Source organism: Paramormyrops kingsleyae, chromosome 1, assembly GCF_048594095.1.
Source record: "Paramormyrops kingsleyae isolate MSU_618 chromosome 1, PKINGS_0.4, whole genome shotgun sequence".
In the NCBI taxonomy this organism is placed as follows: Eukaryota; Metazoa; Chordata; class Actinopteri; order Osteoglossiformes; family Mormyridae; genus Paramormyrops; species Paramormyrops kingsleyae.
The window spans coordinates 75,628,581-75,641,353 of NC_132797.1; positions in this window are offsets into that span (position 1 = coordinate 75,628,581).

Genomic DNA, 12,773 nt, shown 5'->3' on the forward strand with positions numbered 1-12,773 from the left:
CTCACATAGCGTCCTCACATGTGCTCAGCACCCATTTGTAAACCCACGGCCATTACATGCTTTAGAGGGCAATAATGAGCTCTTAATGGACACTTTAGCTGTCTAACAATCTGCCTCACAGAGATTACTTAAGAGATCGGCGATAGTCCTCCCCATTTCTTTTGCTTACTCTTGGTGCGATGGAGGAATTTTGAAGTGACTGGTACTCTCTCTGGCTTGTGAAAAGGTTATTACGTAGCCAGCAGGCCACATGCTGCCGCTGAGTACACCAGGAACACCGCGAGTGTCTCCACGGTGAATAATTACCACTCTCGGAAGTCGGACTTCGTTTTTCATGCTTGCTGCTTAATCCGTTTTTTTTCCCCTAGACTAATCAGGTCTGAAATCATGGGGTAGATTACTGTAATTTTATCACCTTCCTGCTCTAATCTGGCATATAAGCGGATTTGCACTGCAGACATGTGACATCTGATTGTTAAAACATAATGATATGTTTATTTCTTCATATATTGCACTCACTGAGTGTATTTCTGCAAAACGACGGGGATCGGGCTGAAAAGACAAGGTAATATCAGCAGTCCTGCTGTGGTTTTGGAAACAATTTTCCATTTTAACTTTCATATTTCCCCTAAGTCCTCATGAGCTAGAATAAATATTAAGTGCTCCTGATAGAAACCAAAAAAATAACAGCGATCCGTTTTTAATTAAGTGTGTACACGAAACCATCAAAGACGAACGATACACCAGGTAGTAGAGAGACCCTGAAACTACTCAACAGGCTCCCATTCCCCTTAATCAGACCTTGCTGAGCCTGCTCCCAAAAAGCCCTTTGACCAGCAGCCAGTCTGCTCTGTTACATTCGGCTCTCCTTCACCGTCGCTCTTGCGACCTGCCTTTCCAAAGCCATGCTGCTCCCAAACCATCTTTTAGTCTGAACAAGTCACCTGCTTCTTTAGTTGCACAGCCACTGTGTCAGAGTCCTCCGAGAGAAGCAGTTGCCCTAATGAAGCATGCGTGGGGCTATAGAGAACCTCATCACATGGGTCCCATGTGGGGCTGTGGAGAACCTCATCACATGGGTCCCACGTAGAGCTATGGAGAACCTCATCACATGGGTCCCACAAGGGGCTATGGAGAACCTCATCACACATCACACAATTTACACATCATTTAGCATGTATATTATGAATCTCTTACACTGATCCCTAGAACTCAAAGCATTTAATAGTTCCTCTATTTGGTTAGCAAAGATGTCACTGTTTTTATCTTTTAACATTAGCAATAAAATTATTAATACTATTAATAATACTAATAAATCCTAAGAAAAGACAGTGTCTTTATCCAGGTGAGCAGAAACGCGCAGTGAGGGTGCAGGTTTAATGGGTAACCTTCAGAAGTGTTTCCTTGGTAAAACAAGACTGATCCTTCAGTCGGTTCAGTTTCTGCATCGTGACACCACACATGCCCCAGAGGGGTAATTAAAATGCCACTGAAAGATGAGCCACGGCACCATTTTGTTAGACAACGCTCTGTGAAATCCTGCATGCGGCACTGAAGCCGGGGTCATTCGATTACTTCCTGCAAGTGCATAGGGCTGGTCGGAATCAGACCCCCCCCCCCCGCCCTAGGGGCATGGCCTGGGCGCCCCAGTCGGTGTGGCTCCATACCCTTGGAGGGGCTCAGGATTACCGCAGATAAGAAAAAAATAGTAAACCTCAGACAAGCAGTGTAGCTGTTCATTAAGCAGGATGGACGTTCCATTCACAAACAGGTTTAGTGGCTGGTTCCTGGATTTACCCCCACAGGGAATATAAGGAAGAGCATTACCATTAAAGTAATGATATACGTAGTATCATAGCTAACACCTTGGATTTTCAATGTAATATTTGCCTCTTCAAGTTGCAGGAGGGTGAAATTTTATATTGCTTTGAAAAAAAAAAAAAAAAAAAAAAAATAATAATAAAAAATATATATATATAATTATTATTAGTAGTAATAATAATATTAACAATAATAATAATTAGTCCCCTGTTTTGTTTGAGAAGTGTGAGGATAGTACCCATCCGGTACTTAGAGACATGTTTCTGCATCATAAATATAAATACATCAGTTAGATACCTTGGTCTTGTTTACATAACAGCTAAACTCCCAACACTGTGAATGAATGCATTTCGCTTTCGCTTTCTCGCCTGATTTGGTCCGACCCTGTCACCTTCATTTGAGGGCATATAGTGCGCTGGTCTCCTGTCCCCATCATCTGAATACGTGCATGCTGTGTGGGGGGGGGCACTCTTCTATGGTAGCTTCGTACAGAGCTCACACATACCCCTGTAGCCCAATAACGTATCAGAAGCACATTCCAGTAACGTGCTTTTTAAAAATAGTCGCTGTGCCAAAGATTGACGCATCAGGATTGTTCAGAGTGACCTGGGACTGATGAGCTCTGGTCTAAGAATAGGCAGGTGGTGGGGTCGTCGCCCAATCAGACAGGCAGTGCCATGTTGTGGTATGCCCATATGCCCATATGCCCATCGTACTTCTGCTGGAGATTAGACAGCACTCTGTCGTACTGCGACTACTGACTGCCGCGGCCCAAAGGGAAGCCTGGAGTGTGGAGCAGCGTCTCCAAAACTCCTCGCCCCCTTACTGTTCACCCCAAACGACCCCCATGCTGCTTGATCAAAGCAGCATCAATGAAAACCCTAATCCTCTCCTCAGTGCCCCCCCCCACTGCTGCCAGCATGGAGTCCTTTGTTTCCCTGCAAAGGGGTATTGTGGGACAGGTCTGAAGGGAAGCGACCCATCCCCAGGGGACACTGGTTGTTCCTGGGGGAGGGGGGACACCGGGATTTGACAAAGAAGTTTTGTATGATCACAAAGTGAATCTTATAGGTCTGCAGGCGACTGATTTAACATCATTACACAATGTAAGCCAATAAATGGGAGGTGTCAGTGGGGAGGGGGCGGGGCAGGGCTGGCATAGGCATCATTCATTGGCTCCAAAATCCCATCTGTGAAATGAAATCCTATAGCTCTCCGCCTCGGGACAGGCCGCGTGTGAGAAAAGGCAGCTGCGATTCGCCGGCGCCAGGGTGAAACCCGGTGTTGGTGTGTACTCCACAGAACCCCCACCCCCACAGCGCGGGCTCTACCCTGCTCCCTTTATCAGAGCTGACAGTGAGATTGGCTTTACAGTCAGCTTCCATTGTTTTATTCTGGTGCTCTTCCACTTTCTTGCACAGTCTGTCAAACTCAGTCTTGTGTACTAAATTGTAGCTAATTATCAGATTCACCATGGAAAGACTATCCGGTACAAGTCAAAGGAAAAAAATAGCCCTTTGGGGAAAAAATACCATACAAAAGTAGCATGAATCAACGAGAACATAAGCATAAAGACGTAATATTTGGTTACTGCGCCCCTGTAACCAGCATTTCTGTTTTTGCATCAAATTAGCAAAAGATGCCCTTAGCTAAGCTTAGAGGTTAGTGTTCTACAGCTACACACTACTGAAAGAGTGGCTTTTCCATGATCAGTCACAAGCACCCCCACCCTCCCTTCAGATTCGATTAACTCCTAAATGGAAACTCTGCTGCCTTCTACCCCCGCCTTTTCATGAGCAGATGAAGTCACATGACCCAGAGATGTTCCTATTGACTTTTGGCAGTCCAATGGGTATCGACAGGCCATGTGACCTGGGCCAGGGCTGTTCATTCTGCTAATAGCAGAGGGTGAGCGGATGTCACTGACACAGAAACCAAATGTTAATGACTGGACGTGTGATCAGGACCTCCTCTTGGCGAGAGACGACTGACGCCCTTGAGGTCAGACAGGTCAGGGCTAGGGAACATCCTGGCCTTTTTGATTATAACCTACTGCTCTTTGGCGCGCCTGCTGCACCCAGAAGTGTGTTCTCAGTCACGCTTTCGATCGACAGGAAAGGTCGACTTTGGGTGGGTGGGAGAGCAGATCCACTTCCCAAAAACAGAGGCCAGCTCTTTGCTGGTTGCTACTTCTAGAGTAAAGGCTATAAACAGCCCACGGAGAATGAGGTCAAGATATCTGTATGCTAACCGAACCACACGTAGCACACCTTAGCATCCAGTCCCCAGTGTCTTGTTTGCTTCAGTTTTATACTAACCTTCATTCACAAACAATGAGCCTGGCTCCCATAATATTATAATGGCAAATTAATAACCTACATGGGCAACATGTTGAAAAACACTGGCCCTCCATCATATGCACAGGAAGACTTTTTGAGCTCTGGGTGCTGGAAGTTGGAATTTTGCATCACAGCTACCAACAGCTGACCATGGCAGTATTTTGGAGAAATAATCATAGCCGCCTCTGAGCCATTGTGGGATAATTAGCATAATGCTATGTTTTCCTTCGATGAAACAGACCAGAGGGGGGCGCTGACCGCAAATGGGCGGCTGGTATTTGTATCAGCGCTAACACACATTAGCATGTCTGAAGTCATCCAGCGTGACAAATGTAATTGCTAACACTCCTGCTAGGGGGGGCGGGGGGGACATGAGGGGAAGCAATAATGAGGGAAAATGAGGGCATGGGTAGAACAGACAGACATCAGTGGCAGGGCGAGCGCTCACGCGTGGGGGGGGGGAATTATCTGCAGAGATGAGTCATCTCCGGCCCTCGTCGTGACGACTCCCCAGGCCGACAGCTGCCTTCTGCTCGTCGGCTGTGGAGAGCGGCAGGGCTGTCGTGACACGCTGGCTGGTGCCTGGGAGGCGTGATGGGGCAGACCCCTGAGGTCACATGGCCCGCCGGGGGGGGGGGGGGGGGGCTTCCGGGTGTCTCAGGGCCCAGGGGTTCGGAGTAATCCCTTCGTATCCGATCCATATCATGGCATAACAGGACAGATAATCCTGGGGAGATGAGGCGAATATTTTAGCATTAGTGGGAAAATCGAGCCTCGATACCAGAGGCTATAATTCAACAGAGATCAGGATCAGTAGCTATGCAGTATATTCTAATTATTTGCTTTGATTAATAAAGTCTTGAAATTAGCTGGGCTGAGTCTCTGCTCGGTGTGTTTTGCGGGTGTCTGACTGTGAGTAAGATGGAGTAAGCTAGTCCATTCAACAGGCCGGAACAGGACACGGCTATTTGTCGCAGTAGGGGAGTCTAACTACGCATGATTAATTGCGATGCTGCACCCAAATTTCAGCAGTTGCCCATCCCAGCATGAAGCAGGCCTTCTGCCGTTACGGTGCCCTGCGGAGTGAAACTTCCATCAGGGTATTACCAGCGGCCCTGGGTTAGAGCCGCTCCAGCGCAAACCGGCTACCTACCATGACAAAGTGCTTGACGTAGCGGAGATTTCAGGGGTGAATCATGGCCAGACCTGGATACTGATGTAGAACATGGAAAATTATCCATCCATAGTCCGTCCGTCCTTCCATCCATCCATTCATCCATCCATCCATCCATCCAGCCAGCACATCTATGGCAGAGGACCCCGGACTTGCAGCATTCCAGAAGGAGTAGTGCTCTGTTCCCCTGAAAATCCATGAATAGTATGACCCTGAGTGCAGGAAAGGCCTAGATTCTTATTAAGAATGCATTGATTAAGCATCTAATCATATACGCACAGAATTTGAAACTGAACATTGTGAACTGTTAAACTTTGGAAGATGTATTGACTAGTTTATCTGTCTGGCAAAGTTATGCCCTAGCATGAATTTCCATCCATTCATCCATCCATCCTGTGCGGGGTCACGGGGGTCCGAGTCCATCACAACAGCTATGGATGTGAGGCAGGGAATGACCCAGGATGGGGCGCCAAAATTTCACAGGGCACACTCACTCACCATTCATCACATGAGTTTATTGTAGGTTATTATAAAGGTATGGAATGTAATTTGAGTAACCTATGAAACACAGTTAGTTTAAGCACACTGAGAGAGCTGTTCATGATGTCGTAAATTTGATATCTTTTAAAGAACGAGGAAGGGGGTTGGTCTTATCTAGTGAACGAGGTAATATGGTTTATCAGGTAATTCTCCTGGTAAGAAATGAGACACCTTCTGGCCCGACGACGTAAAGGGCGTCATTTTAAAGAAACACAGCTTCTTCCCAGCTGCTTCTGCCGTTAATCTGTGCCACTGTAGTCTGTGGCCTGTGCTGAAACTCTGAACAAGTGTATTTGATACAGAGAGATGACTTGGCCCCGATAACCAAGGAGACATGGAGATGAAAAACACTGGCTCCCCAATCCTCTGCTTTTTCTCTGCGGGTGCACAGGAAGGCCCTTCGTGGGAGCTAACGAGGCTAACGAGGCTGTGAATGATTGGTGGCCCTTGGTCCTGCCCAACAGGCCATTCCGCTGGGCCTCGTCAGAGCTTCCTGCTAACAATTCTGCTGACGGCTTCTGCTCCCATCGTAATTCAGAATCATACAGTATCACAAAACTGCTTTGATGTAGATTTTGGCAGTAGCTTTTTTGGCTTCCACCGGCCTTCATATATTTCTCTTATGCATATATACAAAGAATAATATTTTATGCACAAAGCATGACACTTATTCCAACATGATCGATTGTAATGACCAGCAGAGCTGGAAGACAAAGAAAACCATATTACAGTATAATGCTAACATGCAGTTCTGCAGAATCAAACAGAATCATGCACATGCGGAATAATAGCTATGCGGTTGGATGTGAAGGATTTTCAGTTTCGAGGGATTAACTATTTAACATTTGGGGGGGGGGGCAGCCACTGTGGGGGCTCAGAAAGGCAGCTGAAAGGTGACATCCGGGCTGCCTGGCGTGCAGGGATGGCTGGCATCCGCCCTGCAGCCTGAGCTCAGCCTGTGCTCTGCAGCCTGTGCTCTGCAGCCTGTGCTCAGCAGCCTGTGCTCTGCAGCCTGTGCTCAGCAGCCTGTGCTCTGCAGCCTGTGCTCAGCAGCCTGTGCTCTGCAGCCTGGGCTCAGCCTGTGCTGGAGTCTGTGAGTGATTTCATGGAGCTGTAGCTGCGCCAGGCACTCTCCTCCTGTTATCCGGAGTGCAGACCCACTCCCTCCTCCGGCTCTGCTGTCCCCTCCATTGCACCGGTGTTACCTCACCATTGGCACTAATTATCGGATTGAATTTAGACTGTTGTAACACTGTGCCTTTTCTGCCACCGAACACAGCCAGTGTGGTAATTTACTTGTTTGGGGGGGGGGGGGGGACACTATCCCATAAACCTCTAATTTGTTCACCCACCCTCACTAGCTAAGGTAGTGTTTCTCCCTCAATAAGATGATCGCCTATTGACTGTCATGGTAGTTCATATTTTCCCATCTAAGGGCTAATTTACTACTTTCTGGCACAGGAAATGACATCACCACTACATCAAAAACAGCCCATAAACGTAACACATTTGTCAAATTAAATAAGAATTCAGGATTTTTTGCACGCTCCCATGGCCGGCTCCGCACTGTTGCTCCTGTTATTTTATGCCCTTTTTTTACGGCCTGAAACCTTATCCTTCTGGAGACACCAAGCAGTGCCCTGCGTCACTGTGGGGAACTTCCATGAATTTACGGGCCTCTTTATAGCTGTCCTTCGCTAGAATAAACAGAACTCCACCGTCACCTGCTACCTGAAAAAAGTGTGTACAGGCATAAATGTGCTTTGAACCTTGACAGTTCGTGGAACCAACGGGGGTTTAAGGTCAAGGGCATCTCTGTAAATCCATGGGTGTACCAAGTGAATATGAGCACTTTCTCAGAACCTGTCAATGGGGTAGTGAAGGGGAACACGTGACCTTTTTTAGCTTCACAATCATAAACTGTCTATTGTGGAACAGACAGGTGTAAGCCTTACGTCTTGACTATAAGAGACTTTTGAAGCTCTTTTGGAAGGTTTTTTGTAACTTTTCCATGACAGCCTATCACAATCTAGGCCCTGTTGTCAGGATACGAGGGACGAAGGACTCAAGGGCAGGAAAACAAAAGGGGCTTTATTGGGTCAGATGGGAACAGGGAAACAAACTGGACTGCAAAGGGTCTAAAGGGAGAACTTACTGTGGGCGAGGCACTGACAACACAAGGACTGACTTCAATGACTGGACTGGGAAACACAGGACTGGGAAGCACATATATATGAGACTAATGAAGGAGATAACGAGAGACAGCTGGGAGTGATTAACATGAGGGTTAGGAACGAGAGACATGACAAATGAGTAACAGGTGTGACTCGTTCGGCTTACGCTAGGAAGGGGACAGTAAGGTGGGCTGGAGGTGACACCTGTTTAGCCTCTCTTTGCATAATCATTTCTTTTATGTAGCTCTCTTGGGCCTGTGCTTTTCAGACCAGGTCTTTGTAACCCTCTTTGCATGACTGTATAAATGAAATGATGTTCTGGGCCTTAATTCATTCATTTCAAAGACACTCAGTTCAAGGTCACAATGACCTCAGGGCCTGTCTCAGGGGTCCTGGGGCACAGGGCGGGATGCCAGTCTGTCGCAGGGCGTTTATGAGACACCAGTTCAATTGAGCAGCATGTTGGTGGACCGGGGCAGCAGAGCAGAGTATCTGGAGTGAACACAGGCCAATACAAAAAACTTCAAATGTACAGTTGGGCCTGGAAGCAAAGGCAGAACCCCGGAGGTGCAGGACATAGGGCTAAATACCAAGCCAAGACACTGCAGAACCCTGAAGGTGCAGGCCATGGGGCTCCATACCAAGCCAAGACACTGCATAACCCTGAAGGTGCAGGCCATGGGGCTCCATACCAAGCCAAGATACTGCAGAACCCTGAAGGTGCAGGCCATGGGACTCCATACCAAGCCAAGATACTGCAGAACACTGGAGGTGCAGGCCATGGGGCTCCATACCAAGCCAAGACACTGCAGAACCTGGAGGTGCAGGCCATGGGGCTCCATACCAAGCCAAGACACTGCAGAACACTGGAGGTGCAGGCCATGGGACTCCATACCAAGCCAAGATACTGCAGAACCCTGAAGGTGCAGGCCATGGGGCTCCATACCAAGCCAAGATACTGCAGAACCCTGGAGGTGCAGGCCATGGGGCTCCATACCAAGCCAAGATACTGCAGAACCTGGAGGTGCAGGCCATGGGGCTCCATACCAAGCCAAGACACTGCAGAACCTGGAGGTGCAGGGCATGGGGCTCCATACCAAGCCAAGACACTGCAGAACCTGGAGGTGCAGGGCATGGGGCTCCATACCAAGCCAAGATACTGCAGAACCCTGAAGGTGCAGGCCATGGGGCTCCATACCAAGCCAAGACACAGCTTCTTCTTTAGATTAAAGGATATGTTTATCATTATCTCAGTTTACAATAAGCAAATAAGGTCATTTTATTCACCAGGTCAAACTGAAATTATGTTAATTCACAAGAATGCCCATGAAATCATTCACAGGTTATTTCATGCAAGTCTTCATGCAGGCCTGTCCCATCACGTCCACTGTGGACACTGTCATTGAAAGGCTGAAGTTCTGCAGAAGGAGATACAAGCCAGGAGAAGATTACGTGTCTGTTTTTCTTTTTTCCACCCTGTTTTCTTTCTTCTATGCTTGACCAGAAGAACAAACAACTCCTGGATCTGGGAGCGGCCCAGCTTAGTTAGGTGAGAGTTACAACAACAAAAGGGCTTCCAGGGGGCAGGCCGGGATTTTCTCATTTTCTCATTTGGCCATTTCATGACTGTGCTTGTGCTTAAAGCTTTGCAAAAGCACACGGGTCACAAAAAGATTGTTAGATGCATATAGTGTTGCATAATTCTTTGTGTTGGATATACTTAGTCCCTTGTGGGGTCATGTGATCACAGAGGGGTCATGAGTTCACAGAACCAGGTGGGATTGTGTCTGATGTGTCTCCTTACAGTTCTGCTCAACCCTAAAAACACCTGTGCTGTGACACCATTAGCCACACCTTTCCGAGTAGATAGACATGTATTCACCATAACCACAAAGAAATAAAAGAGATCTCCACAGAGGTCTGCGAAGTAACACATCCGCTGAAGGTACCCGGCACCAATGGGGGGGGATGGTGGCTGCAGGAGTCTGTCCTCCCCCCACGCTCAAAGCAGATTGCTCAACCCTGGCACAGATGGGAGCAGAGCGCACCACTGGCCTGAAGATTGGGTTTGGTGTTTAAGGTTTCCTGGCACATGGTGACTTGCTGCCATAGTAACAGTAAGGTCAAAGAGATCTGCATTGCATTGCCATTTTTCCTGCATATGGCTGTGAGTGTCTGCTTCTCCTGCCTGCTGTCACACACACAGGTTTTCAATCTTCTTCTTCCCAATCAGCTCCTGTCTCTCTCCCGGCTCCCTCTCAAGCCCTCCGTGAGGCGGGGGCTGCCACGTGGCTTGGCAATTTCAGCTGTGATGATGGGGGGCAGCCATGTCAGTGTCCTGAGAGGGAGGGGTCAGTTACCAGCTGGGCAGCGGTAAGGATCCTTGAATATTTTATTGGGAAACATGTCAGTGTCTAGAGGGTTATTACAGGGGGTCCTCTGGTTACGAGCAAGGTTCACCTCAAATATTTGCGTGAAAGTCTCAAAGCCCTGGGCTTTATCTGGCATGACTGACTTTGAGTTAGACCTACGGCATGACTTAGACCGTAACGTTTGGTAATCCGAGGCCACGTCAAATTCTTACATCGAAATGCATGCCAAGTCACCAGACAATGCAAACTCACCAGAGGCTCCCTCACGCTTGACAGAGTTCATAGAAATCCTCCAGTTTAACGGGGTTAGGATCAGCTATTTAAGGTCTAATTGGATATTTGGGTTATGTTGGTCTCACAATCCCAGAGGTGGCTTCCTGGTGTGGCGCCAACCATGTTATTTAAGATATATGCCAAGCAGTCTGATGCTGGCAGCTACAATTTAGGGGAGAATTTAATGAAAAGCTTTATATCAGTCTGGCTTCCAGACAGACCTGCTGGGTGTCTTTTATTGTGTGCTTGTCTGTATCTCACTCCACGTGAATCGTATCGGGTATTGACACCCTGTCAAAAAAAAATAAAAGAAAACCTACCGACTAGTGGCAAGTTACGTAAGGACCGTTAAGAATTTGTGGCTTTTTAAAATTGTTTTTGTTTATTTTGTTGTCACGGCAACCGCAGCCGGGCTCTAATGAGACGCGGAGCTGGAGGGATCGTCTGACCCTGCTGAATGGGGCTGCAGCGATCCGTCACGTGTCATCACTGTGCCATCGCCGTGGTACAAAGTGTGCAGTTTATGGGAAGGACTTCATAATACTGAAGGGAAACAGTGCAGGAGAAGGTCATTCTCAGTGAGGAGATTTAGCGAGTCTCTCGCTATACTTGTTTCACTAGACCCAGAAATTTCCCTACTGAGCGTGACTATTTATTTGGGTTAAATAATAAAGCTATCTTTGTTGTACAAAAACCTTACTTAATCTTATTACTAATAGTACAAATTTTGTATGGGAATGTCTGGAATTTGATTTTGGGATTTTTAATGTCCTTGTAATACATGCATTACATTTCCATAACATGGCTGCTGCAACACGTGGGAACAACAGCAATATAAGTGGACAAAATTCCCTTTTGATAATTTGATTTTGAAAACACCCTTGCGATCCTCCTACCCAGTTATTAGAAGTTGCCCTGGGCGTCTCTCATTCTTGCTTCATGTACAGTTGATTGTATTATTTATTTGCCAATTAGCACTTCTCTGCGTCGTTGCCCTATGTGCCTGCATCGCTCCTGCCTGCACCGTTACATGCATCCAGTCTGCACATCCTGCAGTCCCAAATGCCCACAGATGATGTGCAGGTAGCCGGTAACATGTCTGACCAGTGAGGTCGACTCGTGGCTTCTGTGTCGCTGCATTGCTCTTCCTTAATGCACTGAGGACGCCCTCCGCTTTGCTGCGGTCTGTCAGGCAGGGTGAGGACGCCCTCCGCCTTGCTGCGGTCTGTCAGGCAGGGTGAGGACGCCCTTCTGACCCACTAATCCTCACCCCCTCCATGTTTAACTCATCAGTAGGTCTCTGCCGCTGATGTCCGTTTCGCTTGTCGTCGTTTGCATTGGCTGAATGAAACTTTCACGGCTTATAACATCACGACGGCATCGATCCCTCGTTTTCCGCGGCTTCTTACATGCCCTTCGGCTTTCACATGGAATCCCACCATTTCCAGTTTTCCTTCGCTTTCCCATCCAACGTGCAGGACTGGGCTTGTATCTCAGGCGCTTGTCAATCCCTCATGTGAAATAAAACTAAGCTGAATTCCCAGAATGCACGGCTGCACCCCGACCTGAAAGCATTCCCTGACAGCACACAGGAGTCACCAGCAGCACGAAAGGTGAAACCCTATTCCAGTCTGGTATAGAGAGGTTGTCATCAACACTATGACCCAGTTATTCATTCCATTCACAGCTGTCTGGTTTCCTTTTCAGCAGATATCCGCTTCATTAGATTACAGTATTGTCAGACAGTATTGTCTCATTACTTCCCCAAACAAGTTTATTCATTTCTTTGTCAGAACCAATGCTTTAAAATAACAATGTGGTTTTGTAATTAGCCTCTGGCATCTGAGTCCATTTCACTTAAGTATTCACATTGTTCTTGTGGCCGGCATGAATTCAGATGATCTTACAGCCTTCTCTCTTCCTCATTCAGATGGACTTCCTGCTCATGGTCACTCTGTGCTAGGTCTGCAGAAATGCTCCCTGTCAGCGCAGCAGCATAAAGCACTCTGTTCCACATGTGCTTCCTGCTTATTTTCTCTGATAGACATAGGCCAATCCCCTGCTCATCAACTTAGAATGT